General features: G+C 40.5%; 1 protein-coding gene across 1 annotated transcript in view; it reads right to left on the minus strand.

The window, feature by feature from the left end:
* SPRED1 (sprouty related EVH1 domain containing 1) overlaps window positions 1–26,852 on the minus strand; it is a 118,198-nt gene that overhangs the window by 64,074 nt on the left and 27,272 nt on the right. The window lies entirely within an intron of this gene.

Genomic DNA, 26,852 nt, shown 5'->3' on the forward strand with positions numbered 1-26,852 from the left:
AAATGCTAGTTTGTGACCTCCAATTTGCAACTTGTTGTGTTTAAAGAAATTAAAGAGAGCACATGGTTTACCCAGGAACCTGTGTGATCATTCCCTTTGCACAATCATTTATGCACTTTATAAAAAAGCAATCCACTATTTTGCAAGAAATGAGGACCATATGTTTGGCTTATACTGGGTTTCAGAAATCACGTTTGCATAGTTATGCCACCTGAGTGATGTTATATGAACTATAAGTATTGAACTAGAAATTTACAAAAAGATATCTGTACAAGAGTACTATTTATAATCAAATGAATCTTTTTGGGATGTGGGAGAATGTTTTATTTCACAAACTGTTCAAATTTAACACATTAGGAACTTCTGATATTCCATGCTGATCTTTTCAAAACCTTTTAAACACACCAGCAGTCACTGTTGGGCTTTCTTGCTTTAACTTGTAATTCAAATAAATAAAATAAGCATTATGATGTAAATATCTAATGATCAAATACATAAAGTTGTGCAAATGGGGCTGTACAAACTGGAAAATGAAACAAAAGTACAGAAGAACATTTTAGCCTAGGGGTGACAAATGAAATGTAAGTTGTTCACTGAACCTGTGTTGTTCGTCACTAAAAATTGGTAGCTAAAGCAAACATTTGCTGTGATTTGTGTAATGACACCGATGGGAGCCATTTTAGCATCCTTATCAATTAGCGCCATCTCCTTCACCAGGGACATCCCAAAAAGCATCAAGGAAGCACTGCCATGCACTCACTCATTCTTATAGTCCCAGAAGCAGCCAGATAACCAAGTATGAGTCTCAAACTTAATTTTTCACAGTGCAGTATTACTGCAAGTCTAATAATTGGTCTCAGATCTAGATTAAGAAACTTTCATTTGTAAAGACAAGATCTTACAGTGTCTGCTTATACATTTAAAATCCATTTACTTCAGACTTTCCCTGGTCACTGCTCCCTTGACAGCATATAAACTGCTCCTTCTGAAGGAAATCAAGGATATTAGGGCTTCCCTGTGAATAAGGGAAAAAACAGTGCGCAATGCCACAATCTTGTCTGACAAAATATTACATTTCTGCTCTCTTCCACCAGGCCAACTTCAAATTTAATGTAAGAAAACTGAAGTTCACAAACCAGCAAAATACAGTACCTAGAGAGGTTTCAGAACTAAAGTTTAGTACTTTCCTTTGTACATTAACAGAAGTACTGCTACTTCCAATGTTACTAATTTATACTTTTACTATATCCCCAAATACAATTTACAGAGATATAGAACTTCCCTTTGTCCAAGAGCTCTCCAAGTTACAGTAACACCATCTTCACATTTAACCTTATGCTTAATTGTATCATCTAATCAAGTATATTGAACTATGACAACATTCAAACCATAGACATTTTGAACAACTACTGTGAAATCCATTTATACAACTGATAAAGACCAATCAGTGCAAGATTCCAAAATAAAAATTCCCAACACAAATAAAGATGGTACAGTACATTAACATCCCCTTCACTAAAATAATGAAAATTTCTCATCCAAACATCAAAGGAATAAACTAGGGCTGTCAAATGATTAAAAAAAAATTGTGATTAATCGCAGTTTTAATCACACTGTTAAATAACAGAACACCAAATTTAAATTCATTATAAAATATTTGAAAATGTAGAAAAATATCCAAAAATATAGTAAATAATAATAATAATAAATTGATTTCAGTTACAACACAGAATACAAAATGTATAATATTCACTTAATTTTTGTTACAAATATTTGCACTGTAATAAAGATAAATAAATGGTATTTTTTTCAGTTTACCTTATATAAGTACTGTAGTGCAATCTCTTTATTGTGAAAGTGTATTATGTGGGGAAACGGGGGGTGGGGGGGGGAATCAGAGGTAGGACCCTATAAATGGAAACAAACTTGTCTTAGCAATTGGCTGAACAAGAAGTAGGATTGAGTGGACTTATAGGCACTAAAGATTTACAGTGTTTTATTTTTGAGTACAGTTAACTAACAAAAGCAAATTTACATTTTTAAGTTGCACTGCAACAACCAAAAGGTTAATTTTTCAGTATCTTTTGCAAATACAGCAGAGATTGCTCTAACTTCATGCCATTGGAGCTATTAGTCCCTAAAATCTCTAACGGTTCACATGTTCATGTGCCCTAGAACTCAATCTACACTTGGGAATTTTAGGAACAAATTCCTACTGGGTGCTATCACTGGCTTCCATAGACAAGATTCCAAGATCTTTCAGAATTACCACCACTGAGTCAATTAAACCTATGACATGAGAGTTTTAAACAACTGTCAAAGGTTTAATTGGCATAGTGGTAAACAGAACTGGAAGTCTCTACTTAGTCTCACAAGAGCTATCACAAACAGCTGAAAAGGGATAGCAGCCTTACAAAGTCTTTTCTAAAACTCCCCAGGGTGACGCTAAAGTCAAAGAGCAGTTTACATCAATTATGAACATACAAATTACACCTACAAGGACTTGGTGCCCTTGGTAAGAAGAGAAGAATGCAGTTATCTGAGAGAACACCGAACTACAGTTTGTGAATGAAATAGAAAAGGTTATTCGAGAGTACCACTATACTCCTCTTGGCACTAGATTAAAAGCTGCTAGTCTCACACAGAGTATCGGATCTGTAACCTATCTGCTGTATACCCAATAAACTGGAAACAAAATTTGTTGTATTATGGCACATCAGAAATTTATAAAATGTCTTGAGTTCTAACTGGATAAAAGGTCTGATGGAAAAGTAGCATCCTTCATTAGCAGTATAAGATACTTCTGAAATTACATTTGAAACAAAGATAGCAGGGAATAACTAGCATGTCAAATGTAACTATTAATGGGCAACAACAATGCAGATATAAACCTTGAAAGCCCAGCCTGATCAAAGCTTATAAAAAATGGTTCCCTACCTTTCGTAACTGTTGTTCAAGATGTGTTGCTCATGTCCATTCCAAGTAGGTGTGTGCACCAGGTGCATGATCGGAAGGTATTTCCCTAGCAGTAACCATCGGGTCAGCTGTGGAGCTCCCTGGAGTGGCACCTTCATGGCTGGGTACATATGTCCCTGCCAACTAGGGTGACCAGACAGCAAATGTGAAAAATCGGGACAGGGGGTGAGGGGTAATAGGAACCTATATAAGAAAAAGACCCCAAAATCGAGACTGTCCCTATAAAATCAGGACATCTGGTCACCCTTCTGCCAACCCACCACCTCTTCAGTTCCTTCTTGCCAGATACTCTGACATAGAGAGGCGGATGGCTCTTAGAACAGATATGAGCAACACATCTCAAACAACAGTTATGAAAAGTAGGGAACCATTTTTTCCTTGAGTGATTGCTCATGTCAATTCCAAGTAGGTGACTGCCAAGCAGTCCCCTGGAGGAGGGGTCGGAGTTCACCGAGTTGCAGACTGTAGCATAGCTCTACCAAATGCAGCATTGTCTCTAGCCTGTTGCATGATGGCGTAGTGCGACGTAAAGGTACGAAGAGACGACCATGTCACCTCCCTGAAGACATCCTGAATGGGGACCTGCTTCAGAAACGCTGCAGATGAAACTTGCATTCTCATGGAGCGCACCATCGATGCTGGGGCCGGTATCTTTGTCAGATTGTAGCACATGTTGATACAGGCCATAATCCAAAAAGAGATTCATTGGGATGAGACCGGCAGTCCTTTCATTCTCTCAGCAACGGCAATGAAGAGTTGTGTCGACTTCCTGAACGGCTTTGTCCACTCAATATAAAAAGCCAGCACTGGTCTAACATTCATGGAAGGAGCCTGCATTCCCGGTCATTAGTATGTGGCTTTGGGAAGAACGCTGGTAAAAAGATGTCCTGATTTACATGAAATAGTGAAACAACCTTAGGGACAAAGGCTGGGTGTGGCCGCAATTGTACCTTGTCCTTATAAAATACTGTATAAAGGAGGCTCAGACATTAAAGCTTTGAGCTCAGGCACTCTTCTAGCTAACGTTATAGCCACGAAAAACTCCTCTTTACAACAGAGATAAAGCAGAGAACATATTGCTAGAGGTTTGAAAGGAGGCCTCATGAGCCTTGAGAGGACCATGTTAAGGTCCCAAGAGACACCAGTTGCCACACCTAGGGGTACAGTCTGTCTAGCCCTTTAAGGAAGCATCCAACCATGGGGTTAGCAAATACGAACAGCCCTGCTGCGTATAGGTGGGAAGCGGAAATAGCTGCCAGCTGCACCTGGATTGATGAGACTGCCAGCCCATGCTGCTTTAAATAGAGTAAGTAGTCCAGTATAAAAAGGGATTGAGGACTGCAAAGGAGGGGTGCCCTTCTGTGCAGACCAAATAGAGAACCTTTTCCACTTGACTAGATAAGTGGCTTTCTACTGCCAAGGAGAACTTCCCTAATTGAATCAGAGCACTGGTGCTCTAGTGGGTTTAGCCATGGATTTTCCAAGCAGTGAGGTGCCAAGACTGCAGGTTGGATTGCTGAAGGTGGCCGTGGTCCTGTGTGATAAAGTCTGGAATCAGGGGCAATGTCATGGGCATGTCCACCAAGAGGTTCAACAGCTTGGAGAACTAATGTTGGCAGTGCCATGCTCGCACTATGAGAATCAGCAAAGCCTTGTCCTGCTGGACCTTGAGGAGGACCTTGTGGATGAGAGGGAATTGCAGGCACACATACAGCAGGCACCCCATTCGTGAGAGGATAAAGGTATACATGATCGAGCCAGGGCTGTGATTCAAGAAAGGGCAGACCTACTGGCACTTCCTGTTGCTTCATGTCGTGAGATCCCTACCTCAGGAAGATACAGCTGATGATGCCTAGTCGGAGAGGTTTGGAAAAAGGTACTCCCACACAGACTGACTATGAATCAAGCCACCACCGGAGGGACTCGAGAGCCCGAGGAGAAAGCATGACCAGACTGTCCTGATGGTCCAGGTTTGGGCTGTATGCTTGGGCCAGCCACACATGGAGGGGATGGAGGCTGCAGCCTTGCGTGCTGCGTTGCGTGTTGCGTAAGTGCACATTGCCATATGCCTGAGTAATTTTAGGCAGTTTCTAGCAATCATGGTGGGGAACCAGCGGAAACCTTTCATGATGATCTCTGTGGCTAGAAAACGAGACTCGGACAGGAAGGCCTGGCCTGGATGGAGCCCAGGAGGGCCCCAATGAATTCTATTGTTTGAGTGGGACCCAGAGTTGACTTTGCCACATTGAGGATGAGACAGAGATTGAGGAACGTCATACGTACCAGGCTCACAGGTTCCTCCACCGGTAAGTTACTTTCACCCTGCGTGCCGCTGACCACAAATACCAGAAATTGTCTGTGACAACGGATTACAGAGATGTGGAAGTACGTGGAAGCCCTTCAAGTTAAGGCCGCATATCAGTACCCGGATCCAGAGAGGTAATGATGGAGGCCAGGGAGACCATGCAGAACTTCAGTTTTTTTGTGAATTTGTTGAGGTTTCACAGGTCTAAAATGGGCCTGAGCCCACATTTGGTCTTGGGGATTAAGAAGTAGCGGGAGTAGAATCCCTTGCCCCCAAACTCCAGAGGAACCTCCTTTATCATCCCCAGCTGTAGGAGCGTTTGCACCTCCTGCTCTAGAAGTTGCTCAGAAGAAGTGTCCCTGAAGAGGTACAGGAAGGGCAGGAGGAAACAGAATTGGAGAGAATATTGCAATTCTTCTGTGCTCAGGACCCAAATGGTCTGATGTTATTTGAGCCCAGACATGGCAGAAATGGGGATAGACAGTTCACAGGGGAGGGGAAAGACCCAGGTATTGAACAAGTGCGTCTTGGGGCACACCTTCAAAAGTTTGGCTCTGAGCCTGAGGTCTGCTTAACCGAGCCCTTCCCTTGACTGGAGGAGGACCGAGATAAGCGGCTCCTTCTGCCCCACTTCCTACTGTAGTCCTGTTTAGGAGGGGCAGGGTACAATCGTTGGGCAGTCTGGGGCTTAAACGCCTTTCTTTGTGGGGCTGGTGTGTGCAGCCCCAAAGACTTGAGGGTCACCCACAAGTCCTTGAGCTTATGCAGTCTTGAGTCTATCTGTTCAGCAAAGATGCTGGAGCAGTCAAAGTGCAGGTCCTGAATTGTGTTCTGGACCTCATGCAGGAGCCCTGAGACCTGAGGCCAAGAGCTGCATCTCATAGCTATGGCCATGCTCATAGTGTGGGTGGCCGAGTCAGCTCAGTTCAGGACGGCCAGAAGAGAGATCCTGGCAACCATCTTTCCCTCCTCTAGAACTGCTCCAAACTCAGAGCAGCAGTCAGCTGGGAGTAATTCCTGGAATTTGGCCAGAGAGCTCCAGGAATTATAAGCACAGGGGCTCAGGACCGCACGCTGATTCGCTAAGTGAAGCTGGACCCCACGGTTGAGTAGACTTTCTGACTGAAGAGGTCCAGCTTCATAGCGTCCTTGGATTGGGGGTAGGCCCCAGTTGCCCCGGTGCTCTTTGTGGTTCACTACCTCCACCACCAGGTCCCCAGAGGTGCTCATACCCCTTAGAAGGCACAAAGTATTCGGATTCTGCACCTTTGGCTGTCAGTGGGACAGAGGTGGGTGTGTGACACAGAGCCTTGGTGGTATTCTGGATGGTTTTGATGAGGGGCAGAGCCACCCTTGAGGGCTCTTCAGGGGCCAGTATATCCACCATGGGATCCGTATCCTCAGAGACCTCCTCTGCTTGCAAATTCAGGTTCTGGGCCACCCTCCTGAGCAGGTCTTGATGGGCCCTGGTGTCCATAGCAGGAAGAGTGGTGGAGGTGCCTACTACCACTTCATCCAAGGAGGACAAGGACAACGTCCTTGGAGGCATGGGGTCCTCTTGCCCCTCTGGCTCAAGGGGATCCCCTTGCACGCCTTGAGAGGTGCAGGAAATGACACTAGCACCCAGCGCCGCAGCTGCTTCAGTGCGGACGTCCTCATTAGCCTGGGCTTGTGCATTCCTATCCCAGAGAGGCTCTTGGGCTACAGACGTGGCTGATGGACGGATTAGTGCCTCTGACACCACTGGCAGGGACCTGGAACCTGGACCCTAGACTTGGCGGTAGGCCGATGGTGTCCAGAAGGGCCACTGTGTTGGTCCCTGCCACTGTGGAGGCCAGGACATTACAGGCATTGGCTGCCCTTCATCTTGCCTAGGGCAGTGCCAGGAGCGGTGCTAGCTCTGCCTGGAAGCATAGGAGTCCACCTCCGACTCTGAGGAGAAGTCCGAATCTGACCAGGGAGGTGCAGATCTTTTTTTCTTGTGTAGCACCAGTGACTGTGAGCAGTGCCTTGCACTAGAGCTGGACCTCAGTGCCAGGGAATGGCAGTGCCATAGCCCTTTAGATGAGCCCTTCCTCGGAGCTGGGGCTTCTCATACCGAGTCCGGCATGCTGCACACTGAAGCACCTGGCACTGGCTCAGATGCTGCCTGGGGAAGTTGGGGTTGAAGAGCTGACTCCATTAGAAGAAGCTTTAAGCAAAAGTCCCACTCCTTAGTTCTGGGCTTAAAACCACTGCAGATTTTACACCTGCTAGACTGGTGTCCCTCCCTGAGACACTTTAGATAGTAATTGGGTGGGTCTCCTTTGGTATGGGCTTCAGGCAGGATCTGCACGGCTTGAAGTCCTGAGACTGAGGCATGCCCCAGTCCCCGGGATGGGAACAAAGCACTATGTGTGTGGAGTAAACCCAAACTAAAACTTAACTATAACTTTCAAACTATTTACAGAGAGAAAGGGAGAGTCCACTAAGGAATCTCTTGCTAATGCAAGAGAGAGCCGCTCCAACCACTGCCACTGGCAGTAAGAAGGAACTGAAGAGGCAGTGGGCTGACAGGGACTTATGTACACAGCCATGAAGATGTCACTCCAGGAGGCTCCACAGCTGACCTGATGGGTACCACTAGGGAAAAATCTTTCGATGATCATGCATGTGGCGCGCACAAACCTACTTGGAATTGTCATGAGCAATCACTCAAAGAATTTCAGTTAACATACACAACTAGAAATTTTAAAAAATGTTTGGTTTTGGATATTATGTAAATAGTTATATTATAGTAATGCCCCAAATTGGGGTTGTTGTCCTAATGTAATGAATGCTGTACAAAAACATAGAAAAGATGCATCCCTGCCCTGAAGAGCTGTTATGTTTTTTTGGTTCAGCAGCTGATAGTTAAACTATTTGAAAATTACTATTACATTTTTTCCTTGAATGTGTGAAACAGATGATATCTACACCCTGTGAACTCTTTCAGATAAGAGATGCATCCTTACAGAACTGTGAAGTCAGCATAATGGCCTTTTTTTTTTTTTTAATTACTTTGTATATTTGTTTACAATCACTAGATCTGTGGTCCTACATGCTTGTGATACTAAGCCACTGGAATGTATTAGTAAACATTAACAAAAAGAACAGGAGTACTTGTGGCACCTTAGAGACTAACAAATTTATTTCAGCATAAGCTTTTGTGAGCTACAGCTCACCTCTTCAGATGCACAGAATGGAACACACAGAAAGAAGATATTTATACATACAGAGAATATGAAAAGGTGAAAGTAGCCATGACAACTGTAACAGGTCAATCAATTAAGATGAGCTATAAGCAGCAGGCAAAAAAAAAAGTTTAAAAGCCTACTTCCATGGAATTTCAGGGAAAGAAAAAACACACCACCTTTCAGTTTCTACAGTATTCCACTTTTGAAACTACCAGTGCCAATATTCCATTCTCACATTCACCATCGCGATCCTTTTATTTAACCTCATAAACTGGAAAGGTAACTCAAAGAAATAGTGATCACATCTGAAGTCACACTGTGAACCTATGGATAGGGCAACAACCTTGTGCATATTATTAGAACTCATGAAAAATATTTTTCAGCATTTTAAAACTATAAAGTCACCTCCAAAAATTGGATTCACTACTGGAATTACTAACTGTAATGCATGTGACATTGACTACCATCTAGGATTTCATTTTTTTTTTTAATACGTAAATACTTCCTTCTAATTTGTTTCAATATTACTAAACTTTCTACTTGAAAGTATGTAACTAAAATGTCTTAACAAAATGAACTTTTTGTAAATATAGCTAACATAATATAAGATGAATTCCCATAAATCCATGGTCAGTATATTATGGCAAAGATAGTTGTTATATTGGCTAAGCAGTCAATTTGTCAGGGAAAAATCAATTTGTGCCATGGAGTGTCTAGCAGATTGATGCATTTTTGCTATGTTGGAAGAGGAGAGAAAAGAAATTTTTATATTACAAAAGTCTATGTACCAACTACAGGACCACAATATAAAAAAACCTCTGCCATGCTCTAGGTTGGCAGGTCAGAGTGAGCTCTTCCTGGATCCACACTCCCTACCTCAGGTTGGTGCTCTGTAAGCTCATTTTAAGTTTTTTGGTTTTTTTGTTGGGGAGAGGGCAATATAAAATGCTTTTGTTTGCTCTCTGGGAGAGACTGCAAGAGCTATTCTTCTGCCACTTAGAGTACCTAATATCCAAACAGGAGAGCACTTTATGATTGCAAACACACGGCAGGGGAGCCTTTATGTATATGTAATTAGAAACAAGATAAAAATGTGTGGATTACATAAAGGGTATCGTACTAACACCAAAATAAAGTCAGACAAATCTACTGCTTAAGTTAAGTGAATATCTGTACTTGTAACAAAGTGCTAGTCCTTTGGGCATGTGGAATGGGATGTTTGCTTTAGGTATGTAGCCCTTTGAAAATGGAGTTTTTGGAATGGCAGCCTCCAGATAGAGGACATTACTAAGTCCTAATGGAGATGCTGCTTTTACTGGCAAATAGACTTTGTCAGGATAGCTGCATCTTCCCAAAGCCTTTTGCTAGTTTAGCTATGTTGGTTACTGATGTGATTTCCTATTTCTCCCCCTTCCCCAATACACATTCCTAACTGACAAAGCTATGCTGGCAAAATTCTTAAGTATAAACATAGCCTGAGAAGAGTCATATGACCACAGGATGAAAGCAAGACCGCTGCTATAGAAGAGGCAGCCTACTCTCAAGTAAGGGAGAGACCAGAGTCTTGGCAAGACCTGGGGAAGTGGGGCTTCGGACAGCAACCAGGCCTGGGAAATGGAGTCCACAAGCCAGACCAGATTCAAGAATTTTTAGAAGGAAGTACAGAAAGAAACCTGAGAAAGGGTTAGGATAAAGGGCCTAAGAGGAAGGCCAGATGATAACAGGAAATACTTCCAAATGTTGCAGATGGACAAGGCTGACATGTATGACTGCTTCATTATTTAGGGTCTTGAGACTGGAGAGCCCCACACCTTGCGGCAGAAAGGACTCTGCCTGGAGGGAAGGACTAACTGTGAAACTGCTGACCAGTAAAGGAACTGTTTTCATCTTGCAAAGCCAGGAGAACGGTTTGTTGTGCTGCACCTTAATAAATCAGACACCAGGAAAGGAGATTTTACTCCAAAATGCATTGTGTGAGAGTTCTGAGGCATGAACGACTACTTACTCTATTCCCAGAACCCAGACAGTGTAACATACTTATCACGTTTTCTTGAATTTTATTAATAAAGATTCCTTGAAAGCAAACTGAGCAAGATCACTAGACCTAGGTTTTCCTTATTTAAAAATTATGTAGATTTGATACTGTGAGTATAAAAATGCTTTAGTGCTCTTCTGCTCCCAACCTCCCACTTGACATATTAGAAGCCCTTAAAGGATGCCCTACAATAAAACACTGTTAGGTGCACGATAAATGGAGAATTGGTAAGAAACTAATCTGAATTCAAGAGATGATTATAGACAGCAACTAGATATTTAAGAAATATGAAAAATATTTTGACAGTGTCCTTTTAAGTAAAAACTATTCCTTATTCGGGTGTGTGAGAGAGACAGAAGGAAGATGGTTTTAACAGTTATTACTTTTCCCCCACAAGGCATGTTTAAAATGGTAACCATTCAGAAGGTTCAATCTCTAGAACATACTCGGAAGCCACCTCCAGCAAGAGTAAAAAAACCAACAAAATAAAAGCTAAAACTCATCATTTAGGACACAGTAGTAAGAACAAGGGCAAATGTACTACAAAGCCAAGTAATTTATATTTGAAGCAAAGAGTCTTTTTCTTTTCATTATACTTCTAATGTCCTCTGAGAATTTATTCACCCTCCTGTGCCCAATTCAAAGCCTTCCTAAAACCCACTTCCTGTTATGAAGCCTGGAAGTAGAGGAGAATGTATGTAACCAGTTTTCCCAACTCTCACAATTTTATTGCCACTCTAGCACCTTTTGGGTGTTGTTTTTTTTAACCCGTCTCATGAAAAGATGAAAGGCTGCCAACTCACACATTTTCCATTCTTCAAACTAGCCACTATCTCCAACTGGGGCTGAAGCCAGCACAATGGCCACCATTTCCCTACAGTCTATCTGCATGTGGAAGTGATGCTGTCCTTGATAAAACTGACTGCCCCCTTCCCACTGTTTTCAATGAGATCGAAGCTATGCCCACAGGCAAAATGACTTCCACTCTGGTTCAAAGGGCTAGACAGGACACAGGGTCTGTGAAAAGCAGCAGAGATACTGTAAAGGTGGATATGGAGAGTGAGGGTGAGTGGGCAACTGTAGTGATTGCAGGGGGTGGCAGCAGAGAAGTGAGAGGAGTGCTGTCCAGTCTTGGGCAACGTGTGAGCGGAGAAGGGGTAAAGGATGTCAGGGAAGTGTTACTTTTTGAAAAAGGCTAAACCAATCCCCCATTGTTTTTATTGTGACATTATCGCTGGGACGGCGAACCGTGGCCAGTGGGAGATGCGGTCCGCCGAACCTGCTGACGCGGCAGGTAAACAAACTGGCCCGGCCCGCCAAGGTGCTTACCCTGGCGAGCCGCATGCCAGAGGTTGCTGACCCCTATTCTAACGTTTAACATTTTTCATTTTTGAGTGCAGTTATGTAACAGAAACAAATCTACTTTTTAAGTTCAACTTTCATGATAAAAGAGATTGCACTACGGTACTTGCATGAGGTGAATTGAAAAATACTATTTCTTTTGTTTATCTTTATTACAGTGCAAATATTTGTAATAAAAATAATATAATAAACTGAGTACTGTACACTTTGTATTCTGTGTTATAATTAAAATCAATATATTTGAAAATGTAGAAAAACATTCAAAAATATTTACAATAAATTTAAATTGGTATTCTACTATTAACAGTGAGATTAAAATGGCAATTAATCATGATTATTTTGTTTTGAGTTAATTGCAATTAATTGACAGCCCTAGTAAATTTGCTAGTTTCAAAACAAAAATGACTTTGTCCCTTAAATGTGGACTACTAGCTTGCAATCTTTCATTAGATTTTCTTTTCAAACAGCAAAAAATATTTAAAGGGACAGTATGCAAATTAGATTCAAATTCTGATGTAGCTTAAAAAACCCTATGAAATCTAAATACCAATTTTAAATGCACCACTCAGTGAACAAAGAGAAGCTACACAATAATTAGTATGCAAGACCCCCTATACTGATTTGAATTAGCTGTTCAGCTATTTTCACAACTGCATACCTTTCAGTAGAGAGACTATAATGAGGCATACAGACTAACAAAAGGAAATTGCACAGGCTTCTATTTAAGCAGTCCTTAAAAGAAGAGAGGAACTGTGAGATGCAGGGTTGTTTTAGGGGTTTTGCAGTCGGTCACTGGTAAGAATCCAGATAAAGTCAGTAGGGACCAGAAATGATTTTTAAGTAGCCTATGTGCAACTTCATGATTCATATTTCTATAATCCCAGTCATAATTAGCACTATTCTTGGCAGTCTCAAATGCCAGTGATTGAAAGGAAATGATGACAACCTATGCTTTGAATACTTCCTGCCAGTGTTCCTCAACTCTCTGAATTAGAGGATATTGTAAGGAGAGCTTTTGACAGCTACCACTTAATTTTAACTCCTGTGTGGCCAGGCAGCTTTGTTTCCAACTACTGCAAAGTTATCTTTCATAACGACCAAGTTATGGAAGTTAGGGAAGGGTTTCAAGTGAGTGTGCATAAATGAAGAAAATGTACAACAAAAAAGTAAACATATATCTTAATTCAAAGGAATTAACTGTAATGCAACATTATTGCCTGCTGGTCGATGTAGTCCAGCAGCAGCCAAACAACGTCAGAAAAAGTTGTGAACTTCCTCATCAGTTGTGCAAAAGCGCGCAATTAATAGTGCAGTATTCTTTTGAGAGATATTTTCTTCTTGAACAAAGATAATATCCATGAAGCTGAGTGTATTATTTGAACGTGCATACCTACAATATTAGTTACTATAATTATCCACCCTGTTTAAAATAAAAAAACAATTGCAAGGGGAATCTACCATGTATACATTTTTACATATCCTTATTTTGACAACAGCAAAGTGTTACAAATAGAGATCATGAGATGGTTTGTTATGCCTGCATCTTTTTGCTTCCTTTTTGGACCTTTTTAAAAAAAGATTACATTTATTTAAAACAAAGGTTGGGTGAAATTAGCTGAAAGAAATTCTGAAGAGAGATTCAAAAGAAAGCAGGTTGAGGCTATATGGCATACAGGGTCAAACAGTCCACTCCAGGAAGTGGGCTGAGCATGAGAGAAGGCACACTCCACATTAGGTAGCTGTTTTGTTTGGTAGGCAGATGTATCTAAGGGTATGGCTACACTCACACTTTACAGCGCTGCAACTTTCGCGCTCAGGGGTGTGAAAAAACACCCCCCTGAGAGCTGCAAGATACAGCGCTGTAAAGCGTCAGTGTAATCAGGGCGGCAGCGCTGGGAGCGCGGCTCCCAGCGCTGCACGCTACACCCGTAGAGGATGTGGTTTACGTGCAGCGCTGGGAGACCTCTCTCCCAGCGCTGCCGCTCTGACCACACTCACACTTCAAAGCGCTGCCGCAGCAGCGCTTTGAAATTCCAAGTGTAGCCATACCCCAAGTTAGCAAGTACCATCCAATATAAGAGGTGAAACCTCACCTACAGTTTAAGAAGAATGGGATGGACTTGTTAGCAGAACTAGGGAGTTTCTTGCTGCAATTTGATTTAAGTTACACAGTCTTATAAGACAATACAAAAACTAGCAACTAAGAAATGTTTAACTATTAGTCAACTTACTTCTTAAACCAGATGGATAAAATCAATTATTTTTAAAAAGGTCAAAAAGTCTATCTGATCTGAAATGAAATTTTATTTCAATAAAAACCACTTTTAAAAAAAAATCATTTGAAGTTATGGCAACCTATGTTAAATCCAAAATTATAATTAAAATAAAAAAAGCGAACAGTACCTCTTTACTGCCAAGTTTTAAAGTCAAATCACTGAACTGGTGGAAGTCATTGGCTAAGCACCTGGAAACAAGTTTAGCACTTCAACAAATTAGCTTTTGACAGCAGCTTCTGCAGGGGCTGAGAGGATATTTTCTTCTTTTCTGTTTATTCAACTTGTTCCAGTTTATTCAACTAGTTCAATTTAATGTCTAGTTCACTGAAAAAAATATATATAAAAATAAAAAAACCCACACATAGTTGGGAGTTGAAAAGGCAGAAAACATGTCTTCATCTGCCAATCTAAGAATAAAAACTAGGGGTGACAATATGAGAAAGACTAGTTCTAAAAAACTCTGAAGGCCGTGGTGACCAGAAACAAACAGTTCAATTCACTACCTACAAAGAATACTTCCTTTGTTTAGTAAATCAGATCATATTTTTCCATTTAAAACTATGCTTTGATCATTTCTTCTTATGTATCCATGCATTTAAGGTCGTTTAATTTATTTTAAAAAACAACAACCACCCACCCGGTTTTGTGCATTAATTGAATGTAAATTTCCATCCAAATATAGCCTGATAAAAATCACAAGTAAAAAATTAATCCTCATCTTCTCAGGAAGAAATACATCCATTCACCATTTTCTAACATAACAAAAAACACGCAAAAATTAAAAATCTGATAGTTAAGCTATAAATAAATACATATATTGCTTAAATAAATATGTATAGATACAAGGTATTCTCCTGCTTAGCAAAAAGAAGTGTAGTGTAAAATGTATATTTGTTAAGCGTAAAGCCTATATTTAGTTACAGATGAACCAACCAACGAAAATGACCCTTGCTGTAGGAAAATAACTAAAAAGCACAAGTGCAAAACAAAATTCAAACTGTTTACTTAGATCATGGTTAAATCAATTCCTCCTATTACATTTCTACTTATCATACATAATATTTACAAAATAAGAGACCATATTTCAAGCAGTGAAAATGGATATACATTAGTTCCCTCTCCATGACCACATAATTCTGTCTTCCCACATCTATGTAGCTGCCATAACCTAGAGAATTGCCTCTTTCAAGTGATTTTGATAGTGTCTTAAAAAAAAAAAAATCTCCAACAGAGGTATAAAAGCAGGTACTTTGCCTACAGAAAGATAGACACACCATCCAGTTTGTCATTCTGCATATTTAATTCTTAACTGCAGCTGTAGATGGTAAAGACCAAGGAATAAGAATTCAAACGGGGCACAGCAGCAGCATATTTACTCTTGCCTCTTTTTTCCCCCCCACGATCAAAGATATTTTCTCTAACCACGAGCCACAGATTGCAAGTGTGGGACTAATAGTAACCTCCTGTAGATCATCTTTGATATTAGGTGAACAATCACTCTTCTGTGTTACTGAAAATGTCAAAGAAATCCTAGCTGGATTCTGTTGATTGCAATGCCTGAATAATCCCAGTCACTGAGGAAAGTGGAAGTTATAAAAAACTGGTGTACTATCAGAAGCAATGCTGCCACCATCATCAGAATTTTACTCAGAATCCTTGGAGCGGAGACCAGAACAAAATGTCAAGTTTGTGCTCCTTCAAGTGGAGTGTTCTAATGATGACCATTCAATACCTCTAGTAACATTCACACAAGCATCTTGTAAATTTACAGGCATAGAATTCCTCATACCAATTTAAGAAGCTAGGGCAGATATTTACTATACTATTTTTAAGTTCTGGCTGTAGACAAAGGGTCACCTATTTTGGGTCCAAGACAAGCCATCTTTCTCTGGTCTTTTTTCAACCATGAAAGTAACAATGTATTCGCCAAATAAGAACTGCTGTACTAGAAATAGTATTCTTTTATCAAGGAGATAATATTGCTTTTGAGTACAGTGGAGGAAACCTCAAAGTCACCATTCTTCAAAGGGAAGGAAGAAGAGCTATAAAATATTCCCTAGACACACAAAACTTATCTATGTAACTCAGGGAGCATGGGGTGAGGTCCCAGAGGATTGAAGAAGGGCAAACATAGTACACCTCTACCCCGATATAACGCTGTCCTCGGGAGCCAAAAAAAATCTTATCGCGTTATAGATGAAACCGTGTTATATGAAACTTCCTTCGATCCACCGGAGTGCACAGCCCTGCCCCCCCGGAGCGCTACTTTACCCTGTTATATCCTAATTTATGTTATATTTGGGTAGAGGTGTACCTACTTTTAAAAGGGGGAATTGGACCGAATGAATCATAGACTAATCAGCCTAACTTTGATACCGCGAAAGATACTGAAAAAAATTATTAAATAATCAATTTATAAGCATCTAGAGATCATTAGGTTATCAGGAACAGCCATGACGGATTTGTCAAGAATAAGTCATACCAAACCAACCTAATTTCTTTGTTTCATAGAGTTACTGGTTTAGTGGATATGGTGGAAATAAACTGAATCTTGATTTTAGCAAGCTTTGATACAGTCCCACATGATATTCTCGTAAATAAATTAGGGAAATGTGGTTTCAGTGAAATTACTATAAAGTGGATGTACAACTGGTTGAAAGGCCATACTCAGAGTATCATACTCAAAGAATTATCAATGGTTCGCTGTCAAATTGGGAGGCGTATCTAGCGGGGTCCTGCAGAGGTCTGTCCTGGGTCTGGTACTATTCAATATCTTCATTAGTGATTTGAATAATGGAGTACAACTATGCTTATAAAATTTGTGGATGGCAAATGCCTGGAGCAGGTGGGTGGGGGGGTTGCACAAGCACTTTAAAGGACAGGATTAGATTTCAAATGACCTTGACAAATAGGATAATTATCTGAACTGAACAAGATGAAAGTCAATAAAAACAAATGCCAGGTACTTCACTTAGGAAGGAAAAAAATTCAGATGCACAACTATAAAATGGAGAAGAAATGGTTAGGTGGTAGTACTGTTGAAAAAGATCTGGGGATTACAGTAAATCTTAAATTGAATATGAGTCAGCAATGTGAACTGCAGTTGCAAAAAAGGCTAATATTTTGAGGTGTATTAACAGGAGTATCAGAGAGACAGGCATGGGAGGTATCTGTCCTGCTTTACTTGGTACTGGTGAGGCCTCAGCTGCAGTACTGTGTCCAATTCTGGGTGCCACATGTTAAGAAAGATGTGAATAAATCAGAGACAGTTCATAAAAGGTTTAGAAAACCTGATCTCTGAAGAAAAGTTCAGCTAATGGGGCATGCTTAGTCTTGAGAAAAGAAAAATGAGGGAGGACTTGATAATAGGCATCAAATATGTTACAAAGAGGACAAGGATCAGTTGTTCTCCATGTCCACTGAAGGTAGGATAAGTAGTAATGGCCTTAAACCACTCAGGGAGATTTAGGCAAGATATTATAGTTAGAAATTTTTTCCCCCCCTAAGAGATACAGGTCTGTCACATCTTACGCTGGGGTTACGTTCCGCGGTCAGCGCGTAAAGCGAAAACCGTGTATAGTCAAAATGACCCTTGTAAATCCCTTAAATCACCCATAAAGTACAATTTTGTGAATACAATCCTTTTCAGTACTATGTATTGTGTACAGTAATGTACAGTATATAATAAGACTATATATGCAAAATATAATTTTACAGTGTTTTTAATGACAGAAGAATGAAAATAAAAAATGAACAGTACAGTACAGTGCAGTACTGTAAACCTGAACAGTCACCAGTCATGGATATTCTTGCTAGTCTTGTACTGTACATACTCCAATGATTAGTCGTCCTCTTCCCCTGAGAACATTATTATTGCGTTGTCAGGGCTTGATGTCGATCCAGAAGATAATGGGCCAGTCTTGGGTGACGGAGAGCGAGTCGTAGACAAAGTGCTTGGCTCTGGTTCAGCTCGAGAAGTTGATTGTGTAGACTCTGCTGCTGGTGGTTGTTTTTTCTTTAAAAACCATGGTAATTGGCAACTGTCACTGTTCTCTCTTGAGCTCCTCAAACATTTCTTGGTACGGTCTCAAATCATCCATAATACTACGTGTGATTTTGAGGCTTTGTTCCATAGAAGGATCATATTCAGAAATAAATCATTCAAGTGTTTCACTGCTTGGAACACTTCAGGAAATTTATGAAGTTGCTGGCTCTTCCTGTTCGTCATCATCTTTGTCTTCTATAGACTATTTTCTCAGTTCCTCTAACTCTTTGTTAGTTAATGTTTCTTTGTGGCCCTCAATTAATTCCTCAGTTTCTTTCTCGAGGATGTCGACAAAACCATTACCACCCACTTGCCTGGCCACCTGAACAATGAGTTGCACTTCTTTGTCTATGGTCGGGAAACCCTTAAAATCATTCACACAGTCTTCCCATAGGTTTCGTCAACATGCATTAACTGTTTCAGGCTTGGATGCATCCATTGCCTGTTTGCATCACTTGTATTAATCAGCAATGTTGAAGGACTTCCAACACTCCATCACATTAACATTGGGATCAGCATCCATAGCAGTAAGGATCCGTGAGAATGTAAGCCTCGTGTATGTGGCCTTGAAACAACTAATGATGCCTTGGTTGAGAGGTTGGAGGTGTGTGTGTGGGGGGGGGGGGGGCGGAGAAAGATGACTTCATCATCATTATGCGAAAACCCGGAGTGTCGCAGGGTGACCAGGAGCATTGTCTATGATCAGCAACACTTTAAAGTCAAGTCCTTTCTCTTCAAGGTACTGCTTGACATCCAGAATGAAACACCTGCGGAACCAATCCAGAAATAATGCTGCCGTCACCCAAGCCTTTTTATTTGATTGCCAGAACACAGGCAGGAGATTTTTGTTCTTGCCTTTTAGGGCATGGGGATTTGCAGCCCTGTAGAGCAAGCCTGGCTTTATTAAATGCCCAACTGCATTGCCACAAAACAACACGATCTTTAGCTGCTTTGAAGCCAGGGGCTTGTCTTTCTGATTTCAAAATGTAAGTGTGGGTGGGCATTTTTTTTTCTAGAAGAGCCCAGTCTCATCAGCATTAAGAACTTGGAAAGGGGCTATCTTCCAGACCTCTTATGATTTTCTTTAATTGCGTGGAGTAGGCTTTTTCTGTGTCCTCACTGGCAGATACAGCTTCACCAGTAGTCTGAACGTTTTTGAGGTTGAAGCAGTTCCTAAAACTGTTAAGCAAACCTTGGCTGGCTTTGAATTCCTTCTTATCAGAAGGCTGTCCCTCTTCGGCGGGAGGTTTGAACAGCGCATAGATGCTAAGAGCCTTTTCTCGCAACATGTTGCTATTGATATGCACACATTTATGGTTCATGTCTTCCAGCCATAAGTTTAATGTCTTTTCAGTCTTCACTAAAGTCTTATCACACACTTGGCTCGTCACTTTAGCAGTTACTGGAGCACTTGATGCCACGGCTTGACGAATTTCTGTCTCTCGAATCTTGATGGCACAGATGCTAGATTCGTTGAGGCCGTATTTACGCGGCACGTTGGTGATGGACATACCATCTCTCAATAAGTCCAACACAGCCAGTTTTTCCTCCAGTGTTGGAACACATCGCTATTTCTTTGGTTGAGCAGCAGATGAAGTAGGTGTCTTGCATTTAGGGGCCATGTTATACAGTACAAAAAATACATACTGCCACTTTAAATAGTACAGGCACAGTAGAATCTCACTCAGCACGGCGAGATGCTCACAGTACGAGAGGCACAGCAGGACTGAGTACTGTAGCGGAAACAACAGATTCGCTTCTCCCATCTCACACTCACTCCAGGGCAGACACACGATTTAAACTGTTTGGGTTTTTTTTCCCCTGACCGCGCAAAGCTGAAATTGCACATGTTAAATGCGCGTAAGATGCAACAGACCTGTAGTTGGTTAAACACTGAAACAGGTTTCCAGTGGAGGTTGTAGAATCCACATCACTGGAGGTTTTTAAGAACAGGTTAGATAAATACCTGTTAGGGATAGTCTAGGGAAGAGGTCCCAACACTGTGGGGCACATCCCCCTCCAGGTGCACCGAGGAATGTTCAAGGGGAAACAGCAGGGCCTGGACCAGCTCACACAAGTGGCGGGGAGAGAGCACCACCCAGCCCCCCTCTGCTCTCACCTCTGCTCCAGCCACACCCCAAACCTCGACCCCTGTCCACGGCTCCGTTCCTGGCCCTGCTTCCGCCCCCAGCCCTGTCCATGTTTCCCATTTGCCCAGGAGCCGCAGCCCCACTCTCGACCCTGGCTCTGGGTGGGGCATGACTCTGAAAACTTTGGGGACCAGTAGTCTAGGTTTACTTGGCCCTGCCACAGTGCAGGTGGCTGGACTCAACCTCCCAAAGTCCCTTTCCGCCCTACATTTCTATAATAAAATTCCAAGATTGTCGCTGTGTGTCATCCTGAAGCTTACAATGTCTGATGAGGCAATGCAAAGTGACAGAAACAGCTACAACCATGGTTGAGAGATCCTTTTGTTTAGAGTATCAGCAGGTTCAACTTCACTGCGATTCGCAGTCTGTTATCCATTGTTCAAGTTCTCAGCCATTTTGACTTTACTAATTTCACACGAGTGGTGCATAGCTATAGCAGGGCACGTATTTATGCCATATCAAGAGTCCTAAACAATTGTGATACCAGAGGTAACTCAATCAATTACCACACTTACTTTACAGCTAATATGAGGAAGACTGCACAGATGGTGGATTATTTGGCTCAATAGCCACCACTCGTTTGGGATGGCATGGGCTTTCAGCTGATAATACCAACACAATTCTCATCCATTCGTCCCAAGAGTATAAAAGCCTCCCTTTTCTGACAAAATGTTTGAAAAGACAGCAAGTGAACAGGAAAAAAAAACCTTTTCCTGACATTTTGGTATGTTGGAGTTATAATCCAGTTTATGAAAGAAGTCGTTCATGCTTATTTTGTCTGTATTTCAATGTACATATTCTGCCTAAGAAACTTGGTGGCCAACATGGCCTCCACTCTGGGACATTTAAACTAAGCATTGTGTAAAAAGTATTAATGAGTCCTTAGTATAAAAAGGCAACCTTTAAATAAATAGAGTTTATGTCCTCCTTAGCTTCTTTATGATGAAAGGTTTTTGTCAACAGAAGTTCCCCACATCTCATCCTCAACTGTTTGTTATATTAGAAATTCAGATCTGGTCTATCCTGGGAGACTAACATGACTCAAGAATAAGTGGAATTAGGATTATCATAAAAGACTGAAAACCTCAGTAAGTGAGAAGGTAAGAAATTCTTATACCAAGGTATAATGATTTAAAACAAAAGGATTTAAGTCACTCATTGTAATCCTGATTTAAATCAGCAAACAGGAAACCTTCATTTAAATAACCGGTTTTAATTTTGTTCTGCTTTTGTACTGTAATTATTTTTCCTAAACAAAAGATAATTCTTACTTGTTGGTAATCATTAAAATATGTTGATTTGCAACTAAATATAGCCTTTACACTAAATCTGGTACCTTTTTGCTAACCAGGAAGATACAGTGTATCTGCATACATTTATTTAACACATTTATTCAAATTATTTTTCACTTTATTGTTAGAACATGGTGAATGACCTTTCTTATTTATTAGATTTTTTAAAAACTCATGATATGCGTCAAGCTACATTAGGCGGACATTGGCATTCAAATAAAAAAAATAAAACCCAACATTTAAAAATTGTTCTCAGTCAAAACATGCTTTGCATTTAAAACTAACTGATTAAACAAACAAGAGGTATTATGTTCAGTCAGCAAACTGGACTGCTTCTTTCAGCAGTGAAAACTAGCAGAACTCATCCTCACACATAATAATTTGATTCATAAATTAGAAGAGGAAAACAAGCTTTCCTGTTTTCTTAATTCCTGGTTGGTTTCTTCACTTTGAAACAAACTAGTCATTAAATTGAACCAGTTGAATAAGTTGACATGTAGAAATTCTCACTGCACCTACAGAAGAGGCTATTACTGGTCAATAGTTGATTTAGCACATCAACAAAACTGTGGTTTTAAGGGCTCAAACAGTGACTTCCACCAGTTCAGTGGTATGGCTTTGTTTAAAACTCTAGCAGCAAACATATTGCCTAAATATTTTGTATTTAATTCAAATTTTAATAATTATAGTAAATTTAGGCCTTAGAATATGTTGTCATAATTTTAAATAGATTTATTTTTTAAAAAATCTTAGTTTTTATTTAAATAAAAACAATCAGTTTTTTAATTTATTTTCATCCACTTAGTTTAACACCTATACCTATGGTCTTGTCTTCACTGGTAAAAATAAAGTGTACTAAAAAAAACCCCAAAAACAATAACCCACAACCTTGAGGCAGCTAACATGCATGCGCTCTCCCAAGCAAGAAACAAATGAAGACAGGGCACTGTATAGTCTTACACAAGGTAAGCTCTGTGAGGTCAGCCCCAGGCAAAGATATAATGCTGGCTTCACCTAGTTTATCTTGCAGTAAAACTTCAGTGCCTTGTTTTCATTGTGTTTCTTGCTTGGAATAGGTCATGCATGATAGAGGGCAAATATACTGGTCACTGGATGAGTAGTTTTCTGTTCCCTGAGTGACCAGAGCAGGGGCTGCACTAGAGTAATCAGGAACCTGATAGAACCAATTAAGGCAGACAGGCTGATTAGAACACCTGCAGCCAATCAAGGCAGGCTAATCAGGGCACCTGGGTTTAAAAAGGAGCTCACTCCAGAGGTGAGGGGGAGCCAGAGGACAGGAAGTGCATGTGAGGAGCTGGGAGCAAGAGGCACAAGGAGCTGACAGTGAGAGGGTGTGCTGCTGGAGGACTAAGGAGTACAAGCGTTATCAGACACCAGGAGGAAAGTCCTGTGGTGAGGATAAAGAAGGTGGGAGGAGCTCATGGGGAAGTAGACCAGGGAGTTGTAGCTGTCATGCAGCTGTTACAGGAGGCACCATAAACAGCTGCAATCACAGGGCTCTGGGCTGGAACCTGGAGTAGAGGGCGGGCCCGGGTTCCCCCCAAAGCTCCCAACTCCTGATCAGACAGACACAAGAGAAGTTGATCCAGACTGTGGGGAAGATCCAGACTGTGGGGAAGGTGAGCATATCTGCCAATAAGCGCAGGACCATCAAGGTGGAGGAGGAACTTTATCACTATATACATATATAATCTCACACACACACACACACTTTTTTTTTTTTTACCAATGATGACAAAGTGCCAGAGTCTGTACTCCATCCACTACAGATAAGTTCATCACTCTTCCCCACACTACTCACAATAAACATCTTTCAGACCACCAACACTAAGCTGCCAACAAACCCCCGGAAGACCACATTTCATTCCTGAATATCTGTAAGATTAAAATAAGCAGGAAAATAAAACATAACTTTTCAGGACTTTTTTTATATAACCAACACCACGAAAGGGCACAATACTAGTTTTAAAAAATCCTTTAAGAGCAGATTCTAGAAATTTCCAGACAAGATCTTCTGCAGGACAGTGACACACTTTGTCTGGAAAAATCTCCTATGCCAAAACAAAAGAAAACCAAAAGCCCAACTAAATAGACAGTATGCTAAGACTAGGTCTATACTATACTAGCACTTTGGTTGGTAACAAACTTTTGTCAGTCACGGGTGTGAAAAAAAACACCCCCCTGATCGAGCTAAGTTTCACCAACAAAATCGGTGTGGACAGTGCTGGGTCAGTGGCAAATGCTCTCCTGTTAACATAGCTACTGCTCCTCAATGGGAGTGGTTTAATTATGCCAATGGGAGAAAGCGGCTACATGAGAGACCTTACAGTGATGCAGCTGCAGCAGTACAATTGGGCCGCTGTGAAGTCTGTAGTGTAGCCACAGTCTAACTCTTTCCTCTGAAAAGGTACAGGCAAAGTCCTTCAGGCCAAGTGATAAGCGCTAGTGATATTGGTGATCAGTGATGTTCCTAAGGACCTACAGCAAACGAAAGACATTAATCTGAAAGCCTCTGTTAGTACTTAGATTTCATTAAATTATAGATCTACTGTTTAATATATGATTGAGTCACCACTATTTTTAAAAAGTGAACAGGAGATGAGGCTACTTACAAATTCAGGAACTCTGGGAACAGAAGTGGTATAAAAGATAAGAGATCATGCTTCAAAATAGCTGACAAGGGTGGGGAACAGAGAAGCCCCTGAGCCAATCTGTCCCCACTTAAAGAATCTGGGGTAGCCATGTGAAGGGAGATGAAAGAGAAAGAAAACAAAACACTACTGCATCTTTACCTGCAGGAGTGGCAGCTTGAGAGTGAAGCACATTGAAGGAGAACAAGGGTACCCTTGCTTAATATATACACAAACTGGTCGGAAACGTCTTATTTGTGTGCAACAGAAAACAGGTAGCAAACATCTAAACTTTACTGTGTAGTTCTGCTATTTTTCATATATTAACATAGTTTGTTTTCTTCAGTAGCTAATCTTTAGCTGCATTTGAAGATGTGCTGATGACTTGAAACACATTTTGGGTTTAAACACCACAGAAGAAAAAAGGTGGATAGTCTGGGACTATGGAGTGGGAAAAGAATGAGAACCACTAGTGTAAATCTGTAGCCAGACAAAAGAAGAGATGCACAACAATCTGACCTATTAGGTATTTTCTGCAGAATGGAATCCATGATTCCATCATCTTCTACAGGATTCAGAAGAATTGAGAAGTTCTTCCTGCTCCAGGGGAGAAATAAGGATCTGAAACATTAAGAGCCTCAAGTCTTCTCCATTCAGAAGCCTGGCTTCTTAGATGTGAAATCAGCGCAGAATAGAATGCTACCATAAACTGCACGTAGTTTCTTCATCCCAGGATTCTATCAATTTTCTCCTAATATTCGTTGCTAGAGTTAATTAGATAAATTAGAGTCCAGCTGGAAAAGCGTATATGACTGTTACCAAAGAAGTTTAACTTTTTGTGTGACTAAAATACACAAGGAGGAAGCAAAATTGGTTCTAGAAGGGGAAGATGAGAAGGGGAGAAAATCTGGTAGCAGAAAATACAGACATTCTGGCCATTGTGAGAAGGTAACTCTGGTAACAACTGGTTTGCAGGGAAACTGTTGATTCCAAACAAATCAACTGAAAATGTATCTCAGACATTTAAATATTAGCAAATCTAGTCTGTATAGCTTTCATCTTCAGTGATAATCATTAATTTTGACTGCTTCCAAATATTGTACAATATTTCTATTTACATTTTCAAAGTTAAATAATGAAGTTATGCAACACTGCACAGCATTCTTAAACACCAATCAAGTACACTGGGTCAAAACTTTGGTCCAGTTATTTAATGTATGTGTTATGGTAACACTCAGATATTCTAACTAGTTTTGAAGCTCCATTGTACTAGGGACTGTACAAATGCATAACCACAGGTATTTATAAGCATGCATTTTGCAGATTAATCCTGTTAGTAGTTTATCTAGTGCAACAGATGCTCCCAAATAGATGAGTCGCTAAATGTTCCACTCTAAGCTAATGCTAAACTCCTTATGAATTCACCAGGAACAGGACTGGACCTGTGGTTATTTTGGCAATAAACAAATTATTACCATTAAAAACATTACTAAGTTTCTGAAGTTTCATTTCTCATTCAATACGGAGATGTGGAAAAACAATATTACATGATGTTCATGTTAATATGTTAGTTGCTACCAAAAATAGATTATTAAAACCACTTTTTTTTTTTTTTTTTACATGCTCTATTTTTGTTGTCAAAATACTGAAGTTTCAGAGTTTGCTATCCTGCAACGATTTAGGGGAGTGAAAACAGGAGCAAAGTTCTCTCTACAGTACCAAGGCCTAAACACAATTTTATCCAGCTATAAGACTCAAAATCTATCACTTTAGACTCATGGCTTTCTGCAACAGAGGTAAATATTCAATTTGGTTCTACCTGTTTTATATTCAGAACTTCCACCAGCCACTATTTTCAAACAAGTTAACACATACCAGATGAATATGCTGTGTCTAAAGAGACCCACAGGTTGATGCATGTTGAAGCATTTTTCTGTCACTTACAGTAAAAGAAATTACATAATGTGTATCACCAAATCAAGAACTAAAAAAATAAAAATAAAATAGGAGGCTGGTTTCAAGAATAGCCTCAAAGAGGTGTAAGTGATGATAAAAAAAACTTTTCAGCATAAAATAGTATCCACTGTAAAGAGTACTTAAACCAATCATTCTTTAAACCGCCATCTTCATTAACTATAACGATACTTCTACTCTACTTACTTACTTACATTAAGCCTGTTAATTCATCTTGTACTATAATATGAAAACTGTATATAATTTTAAATGTAACTACTATAGTCCTGAGGACCCTATATAGTCCTCTCTATAAATTTTACTAGTTTATTAGTGATTGTGATTCTTTATATTTGCTCCAACTTTAGTCTGTATTTATCTGCATTTATTTGCTCTTTTTGGCAACCTTTTTTCCCCTTTAAAAAAATCTATTTTAAACAAAGACATATACTGGAACACTACAAGAGTTCTTGGAATTCCTCCATTATTTAAGTGGGGATCCCTGACAATTTATCTGGAACACAGAAAAATACAGGGATCTGAAAGAAGAGCTCTGTAGAGTTCAAAAGCTTGTTTTTTCCACCAACAGAAG

Source organism: Chelonoidis abingdonii, chromosome 4 (genome assembly GCF_003597395.2).
Source record: "Chelonoidis abingdonii isolate Lonesome George chromosome 4, CheloAbing_2.0, whole genome shotgun sequence".
Lineage (NCBI taxonomy): Eukaryota > Metazoa > Chordata > Testudines > Testudinidae > Chelonoidis > Chelonoidis abingdonii.